The 15,873-nt window shown below is 45.3% G+C and overlaps 1 protein-coding gene across 1 annotated transcript in view; it reads right to left on the reverse strand.

Annotated features, from left to right (window-relative positions):
- LOC122557851 (cytosolic 5'-nucleotidase 1A) overlaps positions 1–13,396 on the reverse strand; it is a 63,404-nt gene extending 50,008 nt beyond the window's left edge. The window contains exon 1 of the mRNA XM_087996595.1: positions 13,352–13,396. The gene's annotated coding sequence lies outside the window, so the exon portion shown is untranslated. The remainder of the gene's footprint in view (positions 1–13,351) is intronic.
- Positions 13,397–15,873: the final 2,477 nt, after the last annotated feature.

Consider the following 15,873-nt stretch of genomic DNA (forward strand, 5'->3'; position numbering starts at 1 on the left):
ACTGAAAAACAGCTGATGTCAGTTCACCAAATGTGGAATCTGTACTGTTGTGAGAGAGGAGAAAATTGTAGAATAAGGTTAGCGAATGAAAATAAATGCTTCAAGTTAAACAGCACTTTAAAAATGTAGTGCAACAAAGAAAAGAAATCTGTTCAGTGACAGTCTGATGGCCTCTTAGGCAGTCTTGGACTAAACTCTAGTTCAGATGAATCAAAGTTTGGAGTTTATTTTTAAATTGTAATATACATAAATCTAGTCTGCCAGGAAATGTTCTGCTGGATTGGGGGGGGAGGGAAATATATAATTTGTGAATCCTTTTACTAAAATCAAGTTTCATTCATTCATTGAGTCTGCCTGGACAGCTGAATTAAAATAAATATAGTGTGCCAGATGGCTGGAAGCAATAGGACAGCAAATATGATAAACCACAAGAAATAAACAGAGGTTGACAACTGGGCTCCAATACTAAATTATAGCTTTTCTCACCCCCTTATCACACTCCACCCACTCCTACAGATTTTTAGAAATTTTATACATATATAAATAGATATATTTAATGTGTGCGTGTTATGTATATAATATAATACACACAGATCTCTCTCTCTCTCATGATTGAAAGAGGAATTCAGCAAAATGCAAACTAAATAAAAATGGTTTTTTGAAGGCTTGGTTTAGACTGAAGAGAGAAATTAAATTAAAACAGCATAGAAACTAGGGAAACCATCATTCAATTTATATCAGGACACCATATTTCAATTGTAGGGTCAGTCATGTGAAATCTTCCAGTCTAGGAACAGGATAGACCTAATATATTGACCATTACAAAATAGTTAAAAAGCTGTTGTATTGAGAACCGTACGAATGTTTTAAGTGACCTGGTGTGTCTTAGACTAGTATCAACTAGGCAAAAGTGAGGACTGCAGATGCTGGAAACCAGAGTTTAGATCAGAGCGGTGCTGGAAAAGCACAGCACGTCAGGCAGCATCTGAGAAGCAGGAAAATCGACGTTTCGGGCAAAAGCCCTTCATCAGGAATAGACTATTCTTGATGAAGGGCTCATGCCCGAAACGTCGATTCTCCTGGTCCTTGGATGCTGCCTGACCTGCTGCACTTTTCCAGCAACACATTCTCAGCTTAGACTAATATCAGCAGAGTGTCTTTCAGTAAGCAGACGAGAATAATGGTAACTACTTCGAGAGACATTCCAAATAAACTGCATGAATCTAAAGTGGGTGGAGGGACACACAGAAACTTGGGTGCATAGATCCATAAATCACTGAAGATGGCAGGAGAGATTAAAATCATGGTTAAAGCATACAATCCTTAGGCTTTATAAATAGGGTCATAGAATACAAGAGAGAGGATGTTAGGTCAAACCTTGCTTATTCAATCTTATTCCCAGAGGTACTACCTTTCCATTTTTATCTTACTCATGGGGCCATTGAGAAATGTTCAGTAAAATAAGTTGATAAAAAATTATTTTGCTATTATCAAAACAACAAAAATGTATACTTTTCTGAGAAGTGTCATGCTGGAATAGCGCAGCAGGTCAGGCAGCATCCAAGGAGCAGGAGATTCGACGTTTTCAGGAATGATGATGGGCTTATGCTTGAAACGTCGATTCTCCTGCTCCTTGGATGCTGCCTGACCTGCTGTGCTTTTCTGGCACCACACTCTCGACTCTGATCTCCAACATATGCAGTCCTCACTTTCTCCCACTTGTCTGAGAAGATTAATTTAGGTGGCTACACCAAATTGGTCGGTGCAAACACTTACTCCTAGGGCTGGGAGGTTTGGAGATAATATCATAGAAGTGCAAGACACTGCAAGAGTACTGAGAAAATGATTACTTCCCAGACAGTCCATCTGATCCAAGTCGTGCTGCCTACAACTCATTCGTTTTGACCCTTTCCCAACCCACTCTGTCATCTTGACTCCTTTAAAGATGGAAACTGTACAAGTGGAAGAGTTTTGTGTTCTCATCTCATTGTGATTCACTAGTGTCAGTCTTCAGGCCCCGGGCTGAGTGAAGCCACTGACCTTCACACTGCTCACTCCTCTTCTAATCACAGACTGGTTCTTGATCCTTTAGAGGAGGAATCTCTGATTGAAGGTCAGCTCCACTTGACTGTACTCAGAACAGTAATCTGAGGGGTGGATGGAAAGATTTGGTGGGCCACACTCTCACCTGCAGGGTATATGATGGCAGCGGATAGGATGCTCCAGTTGGAGCTCGTCTGCTCCACCTGCTCCTCTTCATTTTTTCTCTTTTACTTGCTCCCAGTGTTTATTTTTCCTCCTTTTGTTCCCCCCTTCAACTCCCAGTCTCTGGCAACCTTCGGCAAGGAGCGATGATCCCTGCTCTCCAGCAAGCAATGATTCCCAGCCTCCGAAGACTATTCCCGGCCTCCAATGAGCAATGATCCCCTGCATCCGGTGAGTGACAATTCCTGGTCTGGTGCAGTGGCGCCCTGACATGGCATGGCATGGCATCCTCCTGGCCTGGTGCAGTGGCCTCCTGCAGCAGACTCCCAGCATGGCATAGCGACAGCGACCTTCCAGGCTCCTATGGCAGGCCCCGGCGTGGCATGGCAACCTTGAAGCCTCCTACCATTGGGGCCTCCTACTGTGGCGTAGCATCCTCCTGGCCTGGCACTGCGGCCTCCTACAACATCCCCTCAGCATGGCAACCTCCCAGCTTCCTACCATAGGGGCCTCCTGGCATGGCGTGGTGGCCTCCCAGCAAAGTTGTTGCTGGTGCAGTGTGGTGTCAGTGCTTGGTGTGGATTGGAAACTACGTACTAATGTGGTCTGCTGTACTGAACTCCTTTCTATAATTCTGGACATTTTATTTCTGTATTGTCTAAGACCTTTTAACAAAAGAAACTTTGCCTAGGTACTTTTGTACCTAGGTTGGTGCTGCAATTGGCAACTTATAATTTTCTCACTTTACTCATTGAGTATATGTGACAATAGAGGCTATTCTAAACTATTTTAAAATATGCTGGACAGCCTAGTGTAAAGCTTGTATAAAACACTGGATCATCCTCAAAAAGAGTATTGCATCTAGTACTGGGTACCACACTTTAGGAAAGATATGAAAACATTATAGAGTGCAGAAAAAAAAAATCACAGGAATGAAGAATGATATGGCAGGCAGACAGATAGGAGAGATCACAACTGTTTTTCTTGGAAAAAAGTGAAAACTGAAAGAAGAATTTGCAGACTTTTGTGAAATCATAAAGGGCTGTACAGAGTAAATAAGGAAAAGAATTGTTCTGACTGGTGGAAGGCCGGGGAATGAGAGGACACAGATTCAAGATAATTGACAAAGGAGGCAATGGAAACATGGAGAAAAGCACTCTTTGAGGGGAACTGGATTACTGTCGGAAAAAGGCATCATCACAGGGAAAAGACACTGGAAGAGTTGCTCACATGGATAGCCAGCACAGATAATAATGGGTTAAATGACTTGCTTTTGTGTTGTAACTGTTCTGTGATGTGTGAAGATCATCCAAATTCTCGTGTCATGACAGCATTTATCTTTAGCATAATATTAACAATTGACAAAATTAACTTCTCTAAAATCCCAGGAGCTCCACTGGAATTGGTGCAAAGTCAAGATAATATGACATAACTGAATAAATTGATAAATCTGTGCCACAGAATTTCTGTGCATCTAGGGTCAAATGGCAACCCAACACCCAAGATGTAATATTAACTCCAAGGTCAACTCTTCTTCTTTTAAATTTCTTCAGTCAGATTTTTGGACTTATCATTTGGTTAATGATACCACTGCTTGGCTTGCTCAATCCCTCTGTGCCTTTTGAAATAAATGAGCAATTTCCCAAAGGTTTTCCTCCATGATCCCCTTCTTTGAAAGTGCCTTCAACTAGCTGAACTCCTATCCACACCAGTACATGTCCAACAATGATTTCACAGAGTTAACATCCCTAGTTCAATTGATTTTCTTTGGAACTCAAAATTATTTCGCTTTTTAAAAAAAATCATTCATGGGATCTGAGCTTTGCTGGCTAGGCCAGCAATTCTTGCCTATGCCTATTTGCCTGGAGGACAGTTAAAAGTCAATCACATCTAAAGCACAATTAGATCAGATCAGCTCAGCTAAAGGCAGTTCACTCCCCGAAAGGTTATTAATGAATCAGATCGGGTGTTTTTCCCAAAAATTAACAACAGTTTCATGATCATAGGTACATAAAATTCAGAGAACATGACAATCTATGAGTTTGAAATTGGTTTTAAAATTTAAAATTTTGAAAACAAGAAAACAGGCTACTACCCTTACATTGTTAGCTCAACATTAAGCAATTCTTCCTTAAGACTTTACCCATCTGATTGATTTTCTACTTCCAGAAAGCTGAAAAAAACGTATATTTTTATTAAGAGCTTCCACCTTAGAGGTAGCTTCAGGCCATTCTATATCCAGCAAGTTGCTCCACCGATTCTGTTGACAACTGTAACAAATTGCACCACAGCAACTGAACAGCCCACAATATTCTCAGTCAAACAATCCAGAACATTCTTATAAGCAATAACTTGCCCTATCTCCCATAATTTACAGATCCTTTAAAATATTCCATTACTAAAAAATAATGATCAGTTCTTCCTTGGGATAGTCCCAATATGTTTTGCGAAATCAGTCTGTTAGTTGTTGAGATATGCTATTTCCAAACAAATAGGCTAATGGGCAAAAGCATTACCTTTGATTTGGAGATAATAAAAAGCTGGTTCCAGTAAAAATAGTCATGAAGCTTTTAGATTGTGGTTTAAAAACCAGCAGTTATATAGATTACCTCTCTTCAAAACTCTAATTGGTACGGGCTGAATCATACCTCTCATGGAGTTCAAAGTTAGGGACATTGTAGGTCTTGGTCATGCTGTCAGACAGTATGTTACCCATCCAATCCTGAACCTAATATTATAAAATTGGTTTGCAATTTTGTATTTGAAGCCCCTCACTTTTAACAGGAACCTTATTCAATGCCTGAATCTCCAGTGCCAATCTTGTGGTTTAAAGAGTTCAGCTTGATTTTTAAGATTTCAATCCTGTGTCCCATCCTTTTTTGTGCTTTTGGTGGCTGAAGTTTCTTTATTGATTTAAGAAGTTGGTGGCGTGAGTTCACTCTATATCAAGTATCCCAATCAAGCTTTAAATCCACCATTAACTCCATTCTAACTTGGTTAAACTAACAAAGACTGCTTGGCAAACTACTCCATGCACCAGACAATTTTAGAGCTACTTTAAATAAATACCAAGACAGTTCCATGTGAGGGTATCAACTACGTATTGGAAAGACAGGTAACACTGTCGTTTGTTCCAGTACAAAAGCCATGCCCTATGCACTGACCCTATTCTACTTTTTGATGATTGTCTGACGATGCACTGGTCTGTTCATAACCTTGGCATGATAATTAATTCCACATGAGCGTCAACTGACATATCAGCACTAAGATTACCTACTTCCATTGTACTAACATCATCTGACCTCTACCATTGCCTCAACTCATCTATTGCTTCAACACTCATTCATATATTTTGTTAGTTCGAAATTTGACTACTCCAAAAATGACCCTGATCAGCCTTTTATCTTCTAACATCCATAAACGTATCATCATCAAAAACCCTGGAATACTAAAATCCAGATTTAAGAAAGGCACGGGTAGTTTTGTCATTGGCAATGACAACAGTATCTGAGTATACAGTGGTTGGACAGGTAGTCTCCAATATTCAAGGAAGGTGTTGAAGATATTGGATTGCATATAGCTGTACTTAGAACAGTCCATTTACATTCATAATAGAACAGAGTTGTGGTCTCAAGAATAACTAATCAGCATTTCTAATTGGATGTAAGGCCAATTGGACAGGAAGATGGTTAATTTAAAAAAAATTAAAAATAGGGAGCATGCAGGAAATTGTAGTCTGACATTGACAGCAAGGAAAATGTTCAAGTCAATTATAAAATATCATAATAGCAGAATACTTGTAAAATAGTGACAGGTTTGGACAGTCAGTATGGGTTTATGAAAGGGAAATCTTGTGCAATAAACCTACTGGAACTTTGAGCAGTGGATTATTATATAAAAGGCAATAGATTAGGAAAGGAGACCTGCAACAAGATTGCAATGAGACTGGGTGCCCTTTTACACCAGTCAATCGCAAAGTAAGAAGACAAATGATATGTTGGGCTTCATGGTGACTGGATTCAAGTACAGGCGCAGGGATGTCTTGCAGCAATAGTACGCGGCTTTGGTGAGACCACACCTTGAGTATTGTGTGCAATTTTGGACATCATATCTGAGGATGGATGTTTTGGCTAGTTTCAGTAGGTTGAAGGGCCTTTTTTATGCTGACTCTATGCTTGTCAGTTAGCCAGCTTAGAAAGTGAGACTCAGGAATACACACTAAACTATATTTTAACAGCTGCTTTTCAACAGGAAGTTTAAAAAAATTGATTCATAACAATAGAACCAAAATGCATGCTCTTTTCTCCATATGTCTTATTATCTCTCAAAAGACAGATCCAGCGAAAAGAAACTGAGGAAAAATAACAATTCAACAACTATACAGTTGTAGATTCAAGTTTCACTCTCACACCTCAAAGACTTGAAGGCTTTTTACTTTGCATAGCTTTATTCTCCCTGTCTGTCAAACTTTCTTCTTTTTAAATTTCATTACCTGTTTTTGTGTGTGTTTCTGATGTTGGAGTTTATGATTTTTTTTCTCAGCGTGAGTTGGTAATAAAGTTCCATCATCTTTCACTTCAGAAAATTTCACAATTCCTTGATTTTGATGTGGTTAACCAAATTTCAGTTGATGTGTGGCAGATGTGTGCTAAGAAGAGTTTTAAAAATATTTACTGTGACTAAGAGAGGGTTAAAAAGGGATCCAATTCATCCTCCTGTCACTACAAGCATCAAAGCTGAAGCCTGACAGAGTCAACAAGCCTGCTCAAGCAAGGCAGCCACACTAGCCAATGGCAAAAAAAAACTTGACAGGAGCAGGCAAGCAGGGGTTCAACTCAAAAGCTTCAGATAAAATGGGACTAAGTATAAAGGAATGGTAGGAATGGAGTAGGGCGTTGGAAGGACCCTAGTGAAAGGAGGTTTAAAAAAAAAGATGCAGAAGGGAGAAACACAGTGGATGATTTGAGGTGCTAGGAAGGGAGAAAGGACAGTAAATTGAATCAGGGGTGGTAGAAGGTGAAGGAGATCTGTATGTCGTGGGATCAAGGGAAAGGACAGGAATCTCAAGGGAGATAATGGAACGGATGATAGTGACAGGCAGAGATCGAAGGAGGACAGAGAGGATGCCAAAGAAAAAGGCTATTTCTGATGATGTTGGGCAAAGTATAAGTAAATAAATTAAATAAAACATTTACAAACATCATTTCTACATCAGCTTTCAAAAAAAGGTTTCACAGAGAAAGTGCAGTCCAAAGGGAGGAGCCCTGAGATTTGGTTGCATGTGTTCCTGCACAATACAAACATACCCAACTGATGGATTTGAAACAGAAATTGAAAAATGCACGAGCACTGTAAATGAAGGGAAGTGCTCACTGCAAAACAAAATGAGCAAGCTCTATGATATCCTAACATCAACTTCCCACCACGTCCTACACTTTACTGAATTCTTAAAAGAAGAGTCCCACGGCTCACCAGTAGCGGTGAAAGTATTGGTGGCGAGGGATTATTCCACATGCAGCTATGCAAAAGCATTCACAGGCCAATGCATCTGAAAGTTAAGGACACAGGATGAAACTGGTATGCAGGCTACAGATTCCAAGGTTGTAAGACTGTATTACAGGGAATAAAGGAGGCCTCCAAGAACTGAATTGTTTTCCATGCATGTGGCAATTTGCTCAACGTAAACATCTTTTACATAGTACAATGAAGCGGTAAATCGATCAGAGAGGATGCAACACACCGCAATGATGATTGGGCAGATTTTCACTCAACACACGAGTGGCCAAGTAATGGGTAGCATGTCTAGTCAAGGTCTCAAGTGGAAAACAAATACATCATTTCTTATATTTCCTCACAGTTGTTTAACTTAACCCAGAAACTGTACCAGATTTGCCAAGGTTAAAGAAGAGGAAAATGCCCAGTGCTAAAAGATTCAGAGACATTACGTTCAGGAGACTGCAGCTGTATATGAATAAGCAGTATATGTAGGGAACCAGTGGCTTCACTGGTTAGGCAATGTACTAAGAGAATGTGTACAGATCACAGGAATATTATGACACAGCCTTTTTCTCCCAATGTGCCTACACTGGCTTTTCAAACAAGCATCATTACCTAGTGTCAATCTCCTACATTTCCTTGGTACCTTTTGCACATTATTTTTATCTAGATAACCAAGCAATGCCTTCTTGAATGCCTCAATTGAACTTGCCTCAACTACACTTCCAGACAGTGCATTTAATACTCAAGCTACTCACTGAATGAAAGCTCCTCACTTCAGTTGCAGCTTTTATAAAGCATTTTAAATCTAGAATCTATTTTCTTGCTCCTTTTGAGTGAGAACAGTTTCCCCTATTTACTCTATCCAGCCCACTCAAGATTTTGAAAACTTTTGTCAGATCACTTCTTAGGCTTCTTCTCTCCAAGAGGAACAGTCCCAAATTCTTCAATCTTCCTCATAACAGGACTTTCTTGTCACTGGAACCATTCTTGTAAATCATTCCTGTACTCTCTCCAATGCATTCACATCCTTCCTATAACGTGACACCAGTACCAAAGGCACTGCAGCAACTGCAGATGAGTGAAAGTGCTGAAGATATCTCCACATGACTAGAGATACTGTCACCTCCATCTGACACCTCCTACAGGTAGATCGACATTCGTGTGACTAGGATGGTAAATCTATACCTGTAACACTGAAGATCAGTGGTATTGAATTTCCCAGTCACTTGTTCCTTTCACACCTCTATGACAACACATGTCCCAACCTGCAGCAAGGTACTCTAGCTGTTGGAATTGCAGTTATCGGTGGATTCCTTCAGGTTTAAGGAGTCATCAACTGCAAGCATGTGGCACTTAGAAATCCAGGGGATCATTCTACCAATTCTTCAACAAGTGGGGATTTCTCTCCAAGGTTCAGCTCATTTGTGACCACAGGCAACAAGCCTTGCAGGTATGCACCCACTATCCATGGAGCTGTCATGATACTTTCATTCTACACAGCTCTTAGGTTCCTTGATTGTTTGTTCCACTGCATCAAATTTACAGCTGGCTCATGGGGGATGAGCAGTATTCCCAGAAGATATGGCTAATGATGCCAGTGTTCAACTCTCAGTCTGATGCTAAGCAGAGCTACAATGCTGCCCAAGCATTTAATCAGGCCATCATTGAACAAACAATTGGTCTTCTGAAGATGCACTTCCATTGCCTGGATCACTCAAGAAGAGCACATTAGTACTCCCCAGACACAGACAAATTTATTGCGAATGTTCTTCTGCAGAGGAAAATAAACATCAAGAGACATTGCGCATGGGAAGATGAGGACTATGCCTGCATTGATACATGCAAGTAAAGATATCAATCCCCAGGATTATGATGTCCGTATGGTAAGAAAAATAGATACTTTAAGGGTTTTGAATGAAAAGTGTTCTATGCCATCAGAAAACTACAAGTGATGAAAACCAATCAGGTATTATAGGCTGAGTGTGTCTGAGGTACTTGTGAGATTCATCACAAAACAATCTTTTACGCTTGTGTCCCTTTGCTTTGCAAACTTTTGGTCAAAAGATATCTGAAGAATATGTTCTACTAAATGTGAAGACAGGTAGGTGTGCTGATGATGCATGAACTGCTGAGTTTTGTGGCTCCTTTTATGTTTTAAGCTTAATGACTAACGGATATATGAGGAGTACTGTGATACAACTTGTTTTACATCTGTATTAGCAGAGCAATGAAGTGACAGTCACATTTTGCCCAACACATCTGCTAAAGATTCCTTGTATCCAATTTTGTTTGACAGCTCTGTGCAGTGACTGCAATGCTAACAGGTCAAGGGGCATGAAGCATCAAGCAGGACATGTGTTGACTTAGTGCACATCATTCATCCACTTGCTAAACTGGAGCAGGTTTTCCCGAGCCATCCATTGGATGCTACCTCCAAAACCATCTCTGCCAGGTTGCCTGCATAGTCAGGATGGCCTTCTGTTACCATCCTTGGAAAAAGCAGTGCCCTTCTCTTCTGGAGTTTTTAAGAGGAAGCATCACTAGGGCAATGTACATAATTTATCTGGCCTCTGGCATCTTAGGGTGATGAACAGAGATCGATTCTCCTGGATTGTAGAGATGAAGAGCTGTTCAGTTGTGCTTTAAGTATGGTTTTTGGAAGGCCCTGATGGGTTAGGGCAGGGGTGTGTATAATTCCTATCTGCCTGCTCATAAAATTTGATCTTTTACACATTATATAATCAATGAAGATTTAATTGCATGAGAAAATCCATCCATGAGCAGAAGCCCTTCCACCTTTTGGCTGACCTTCACCCATAGACTCGAGAAAAAGATTCCACCCCGGTACCAATTTGGGTTTATATTACAAGTATGACTTGAGGCTTCTAGGCGCCATTCAATGTTACCGACTTGAATGACTGAGCTTTATTGTCACATGTACTCAAACGAGTAGAGTGAAAAGTTTACAATTCACCACTCTCGGTATCATCTTAGGTGCAAGATACCTAGATACACATACTTAAGTATTTTGTATAAAATAGAAAAAATAAATATGGGTTAGACCGAAGGGTCTGTTTCCAAGCTGTACATCTCTATGACTCTAAGAAACCTGGCATAACAATAAAAAGAAAGAATTGTAAAAATAAAAAGACACAATTTACAGCAGGGACTCACCTCCCTGTGACAGCCTCGCCTCCATTCCCAACCAATTCCATCCAAGTAAATTTAAAAGGTATTTCAGAAAGTTTTTTTAAAGAAGCTTTTAAAAACAAACAAAAAAGAAGAAAGGAAAAAAATGGTCAGAGCAGACAAGCTCCGGAGCGGGAGCCTTACTCTGCGCAATCTTGGATGAGCTTCCTTAATATTAATGTGTCACACTGTACAATGATTCATGTTGGCATCTGTGTAGCAAACAATATCTGTAATTTAAAGTTAATTACACAGATCAACATTATACTATCTGATTGTGTTTTATGAACACACAATTTCTTACATCTGGCACCTTGTTTATTTTTTATGTTTGAATCAGAAGCAATGTAACATGATTTCCTCTAGTGAACCCTTTTAATATTCCTTAAGTAGCTACTTGGGTCTTCATAAAATTTAATCTAAATAAAAGATTTACAAGGATGTTGCCAGGGTTGGAGGATTTGAGCTATAGGGAGAGGTTGAATATTCTGGGGCTATTTTCCCTGGAGCATTGGAGGCTGAAGGGTGACCTTATAGGGGTTTATAAAATCATGAGGGGCACGGATGGGATAAATCCACAAAGTCTCTTCCCGGGGGTGGGGTGCCCGGAACTAAAGGGCACATGTTTAGGATGAGAGGAGGACGATATAAAAAGGGATCAAAGCAGCAACTTTTTCATGGAGAGGGTGGTACGTGTATGGAATGAGCTGCGAGGAAGTGGTTGAGGCTAGTACAATTGCAACATTAAAAGACATCTGGATGGGTATATGAATAGGAAGGGTTTGGAGGGATATGGGCCAGGTGCTGGCAGGTGGGACTAGATTGGGTTGGGATATCTGGTCGGCATAGACGAGTTGGACCAAAGGGTCTGTTTATGTGCTGTACACCTCTATGACTCCATAAAGCTTTACACAATTTATTTTTTAAAAAAAACTTTTTTCACAATTATACAACACCCTGAACAATGTTCTCGACCCCAAATATCATTAGTACAGAGCTTATCATAAAGATAGATCCTTGTGAACATAACTTCAGGCAAAGGAGGCCATATTCCCAGACCTGTCAACAGTTATTTTATTTTCATGTCTTGTGCTGATTCGTGTTTTCACTTTCTCCCCAACATGCTTACAATGAGGAGACTCACTGTTCAATAATCCCAACAATTGGAAACAAGTAAAAATGTAATGGGATAATATTTACTTGCTTGGAGGAGCACAACTATGACAACACTCAATAAGGTCAACTGTATACTGAATAACATGGTTCACTTCACCAGCAACCTTCCACAGTGACTGAATAGTATATTATTTGCAGGATGCAGGAAACAACCTTGGACTCTGCCAGAAATACAGCCTAAATCAGTGCAGCATTGTGTACTTAACAAGTCCCAGGAGGAGACCAGCATAGTGGAGGCAATCCTGGCACTTACCCTGGAGTAGATTTGTGCTAGTGCGGATCAGACTGGGGCTTGAAGTGGAACAGAGTCAGCTGTTGGTCTGGGGTCCGGCATGGGCAGTCATAGTGTGTGCAGAGGCCCTGTACTAAGCTGCTACATTGTAATGTCTATTTAAATTCCTCACCTTAATGTAATGTCCTATTTTTAACATTATTTTTTCAAATTTAAGTAATGCAACTACTTTTATTCCTCTGCTGTATCCTAGAATTGTACCTGGGTACTTGTATTTAAAGATATCACCATAAGAAGGCACACATTGGAAACGTTTTACACTGTACTCCTACAATGGAGTACACGTAACAATAAAAGGATGTGTATTGTATTGATCTCCTTCCGACCCAAAGAGGTGCACAGGGTCACCATCACTCCCACATTTCTTTTCAAGTCATAAATCATTCTGACTTGTTGTCCCTTCACTGTCACGGCTCAAAATCCTAGAATATCTTATCCAACAACCCTGTCGGGAAGATAGAACTGGAGTGGTTCAACAGTGGTACCTTTTCATGGGGCCATGGGAAGTTTGGAGAGTAAGAACATCTCTAATGACTCTAAATAACCAGCTGCTGTGCCTACATTCCACAAGTTACTTTCAAATTCTTTTCATGTCAAACCTGACGTTGACAATGAAGGAAAGAAAAAAACAATCAAACAATAAAATCTGGAAAATGCCTGGCATGGGTCCAGACTGCTCTTGTACATCTTAAACGTTAATTCCAGCTCGGACCAGTACCAGTTATTTCCAAGTTTCACCTTTCTGTTGCCTAAATCAGTAAACACCATCAGGCTGGTTCTCAACTGGTGTCCCCTCCAGTCGGTTTGGATTTACATTCCACACTTTTAGAAGCGATTTTAACCACAACACCGTCGCCTGAAAGACTTCAGGACATAGGAAGTCCCTTTTTAAACAGAGGAAGTTAATGCAGTGACGGCCCCATTGAGGTTCCCGAGGGCCCTGATGGACAGAGTCTACCCTGAGTGACCATCCCCACCGCCCACACTCACTCTGACAGCTCCTCCCGCCGCTCCGGCACTTCCTGGCAGCGCGCAGGCGCGCAGGGCCCACTGCACGCCGGGACTCACCCCCGTTTCCCCACCAATCACAGGGCGGCCCGCACGGGAAAGACTACAACTCCCGGCAGCAACCGCGGCGGACAGGGCATTGTCGGGAAGGGGGGGTCGGGGTCGGGGTCGGGGTCGGGGTCGGGGTCGGGGTCGGGGTCGGGGTCGGGGTCGGGGTCGGGGTCGGGGTCGGGGTGGGGTGGGGTCGGGGTCGGGGTGGGGGTGGGGTCGGGGTCGGGGTCGGGGACGGGGTGGGGTCGGGGACGGGGTGGGGTCGGGGACGGGGTGGGGTCGGGGACGGGGTGGTGTCGGTGTCGGTGTCGGGGTCGGGGTCGGGGTCGGGGTGGGGTCGGGGTCGGGGTCGGGGTGGTGTCGGGGTCGGGGTGGGTGTCGGGGTCGGGGTCGGGGACGGGGTGGTGTCGGGGTCGGGGTCGGGGACGGGGTCGGGGTCGGGGACGGGGACGGGGTCGGGGACGGGGTGGGGTCGGGGACGGGGTGAGGTCGGGGACGGGGTGGGGTCGGGGACGGGATGGGATGGGGTCGGGGACGGGGTGGGGTCGGGGTCGGAAGGGGGAAAGGGTGGGAAGGGGGAAAGGGTGGGGGCTGGGAAGGGGGAAAGGGTGGGGGGGGGGAAGGGGGGAAAAGGGGTGGGGGGAAGGGAGGAAAAGGGCTGGGGTTGGGGGGGGAAAAGGGGTGGGGTTGGGGGGGGGAAAGGGGTGGGGTTGGGGGGGAAGGGGGGAAAAGGGGTGGGGGGAAAGGGGGGGAAAAGGGGTGGGGGGAAAGGGGGGGAAAAGGGGTGGGGGGAAAAGGGGTGAGGGGTGGGGGGAAAGGGGGGGAAAAGGGGTGGGGGGTGGGGGGGAAAAGGGGTGGGGGGGAAAAGGTGGGGGGTGGGGGAAGGAGGGGAAAAGGGTGGGTTGGGGGGGAAGGGGGGAAAAGGGGTGGGGGGAAAGGGGTGGGGGGAAAGGGGTGGGGGGGAAGGGGTGGGGGGAAAGGGGGGAAAGGGGTGGGGGGAAAGGGGGGAAAGGGATGGGGGGAAAGGGGTGGTGTGGGGGGGAAAGGGGGAAAAGGGGTGGGGTGGGGGGGGAAGGGGTGGGGGTGGGGGGGAAAAGGGGTGGGGGTGAAAGGGGGGAAAGGGGTGGGGGGAAAGGGGTGGTGTGGGGGGGAAAGGGGGAAAAGGGGTGGGGTGGGGGGGAAGGGGTGGTGTGGGGGGAAAAGGGGGGAAAAGGGGTGGGGTGGGGGGGAAAGGGGTGGGGGGGAAAAGGGGTGGGGCGGGGGGGAGGGGGGAAAAGGGGTGGGGGGGAAGGGGGGAAAAGGGGTGGGGGGGAAAGGGGGGAAAGGGGTGGGGGGGGAACGGGGGGAAATGGGGGGGAAAAGGGGTGGGGGGTGGGAGGGGGGAAAGGGGTGGGAGGTGGGGAAAGGGGGAAAGGGGGAAAAGGGGTTGGGGGGAAGGGGGGAAAAGGGGTGGGGGGGGAGGGGGGAAAAGGGGTGGGGGGTGGTGAAAGGGGGAAAAGGGGTTGGGGGGAATGGGGGGGAAAAGGGGTGGGGGGGAAGGGGGGAAAAGGGGTGGGGGGGGAAGGGGGGAAAAGGGGTGGGGGGGAGGGGGGAAAAGGGGTGGGGGGGAGGGGGGAAAAGGGGTGGGGGGTGGTGAAAGGGGGAAAAGGGGTTGGGGGGGAGGGGGGAAAAGGGGTGGGGGGTGGTGAAAGGGGGAAAAGGGGTTGGGGGGAATGGGGGGAAAAGGGGTGGGGGGGGAAGGGGGAAAAGGGGTGGGGGGGGGAAGGGGGAAAAGGGGTGGGGGGAAGGGGGGAAAAGGGGTGGGGGGAAGGGGGAAAAGGGGTGGGGGGAAAGGGGGAAAAGGGGTGGGGGGGAAAGGGGTGGGGGGGGGGAAAGGGGGGAAAAGGGGTGGGGGGAAAGGGGTGGTGTGGGGGGGAAAGGGGGAAAAGGGGTGGGGTGGGGGGGAAGGGGTGGTGTGGGGGGAAAGGGGGGAAAAGGGGTGGGGTGGGGGGGAAAGGGGTGGGGGGGAAAAGGGGTGGGGCGGGGGGGAGGGGGGAAAAGGGGTGGGGGGGAAGGGGGGAAAAGGGGTGGGGGGGAAAGGGGGGAAAGGGGTGGGGGGGGAACGGGGGGAAATGGGGGGGAAAGGGGGGAAAAGGGGTGGGGGGTGGGAGGGGGGAAAAGGGGTGGGAGGTGGGGAAAGGGGGAAAGGGGGAAAAGGGGTTGGGGGGAAGGGGGGAAAAGGGGTGGGGGGGGAGGGGGGAAAAGGGGTGGGGGGTGGTGAAAGGGGGAAAAGGGGTTGGGGGGAATGGGGGGGAAAAGGGGTGGGGGGGAAGGGGGGAAAAGGGGTGGGGGGGGAAGGGGGGAAAAGGGGTGGGGGGGAGGGGGGAAAAGGGGTGGGGGGTGGTGAAAGGGGGAAAAGGGGTTGGGGGGGAGGGGGGAAAAGGGGTGGGGGGTGGTGAAAGGGGGAAAAGGGG

This window comes from Chiloscyllium plagiosum, unplaced genomic scaffold, assembly GCF_037043375.1.
Source record: "Chiloscyllium plagiosum isolate Xiang-an unplaced genomic scaffold, Cpla_swu_hap1 HiC_scaffold_18, whole genome shotgun sequence".
Taxonomy (NCBI): domain Eukaryota; kingdom Metazoa; phylum Chordata; class Chondrichthyes; order Orectolobiformes; family Hemiscylliidae; genus Chiloscyllium; species Chiloscyllium plagiosum.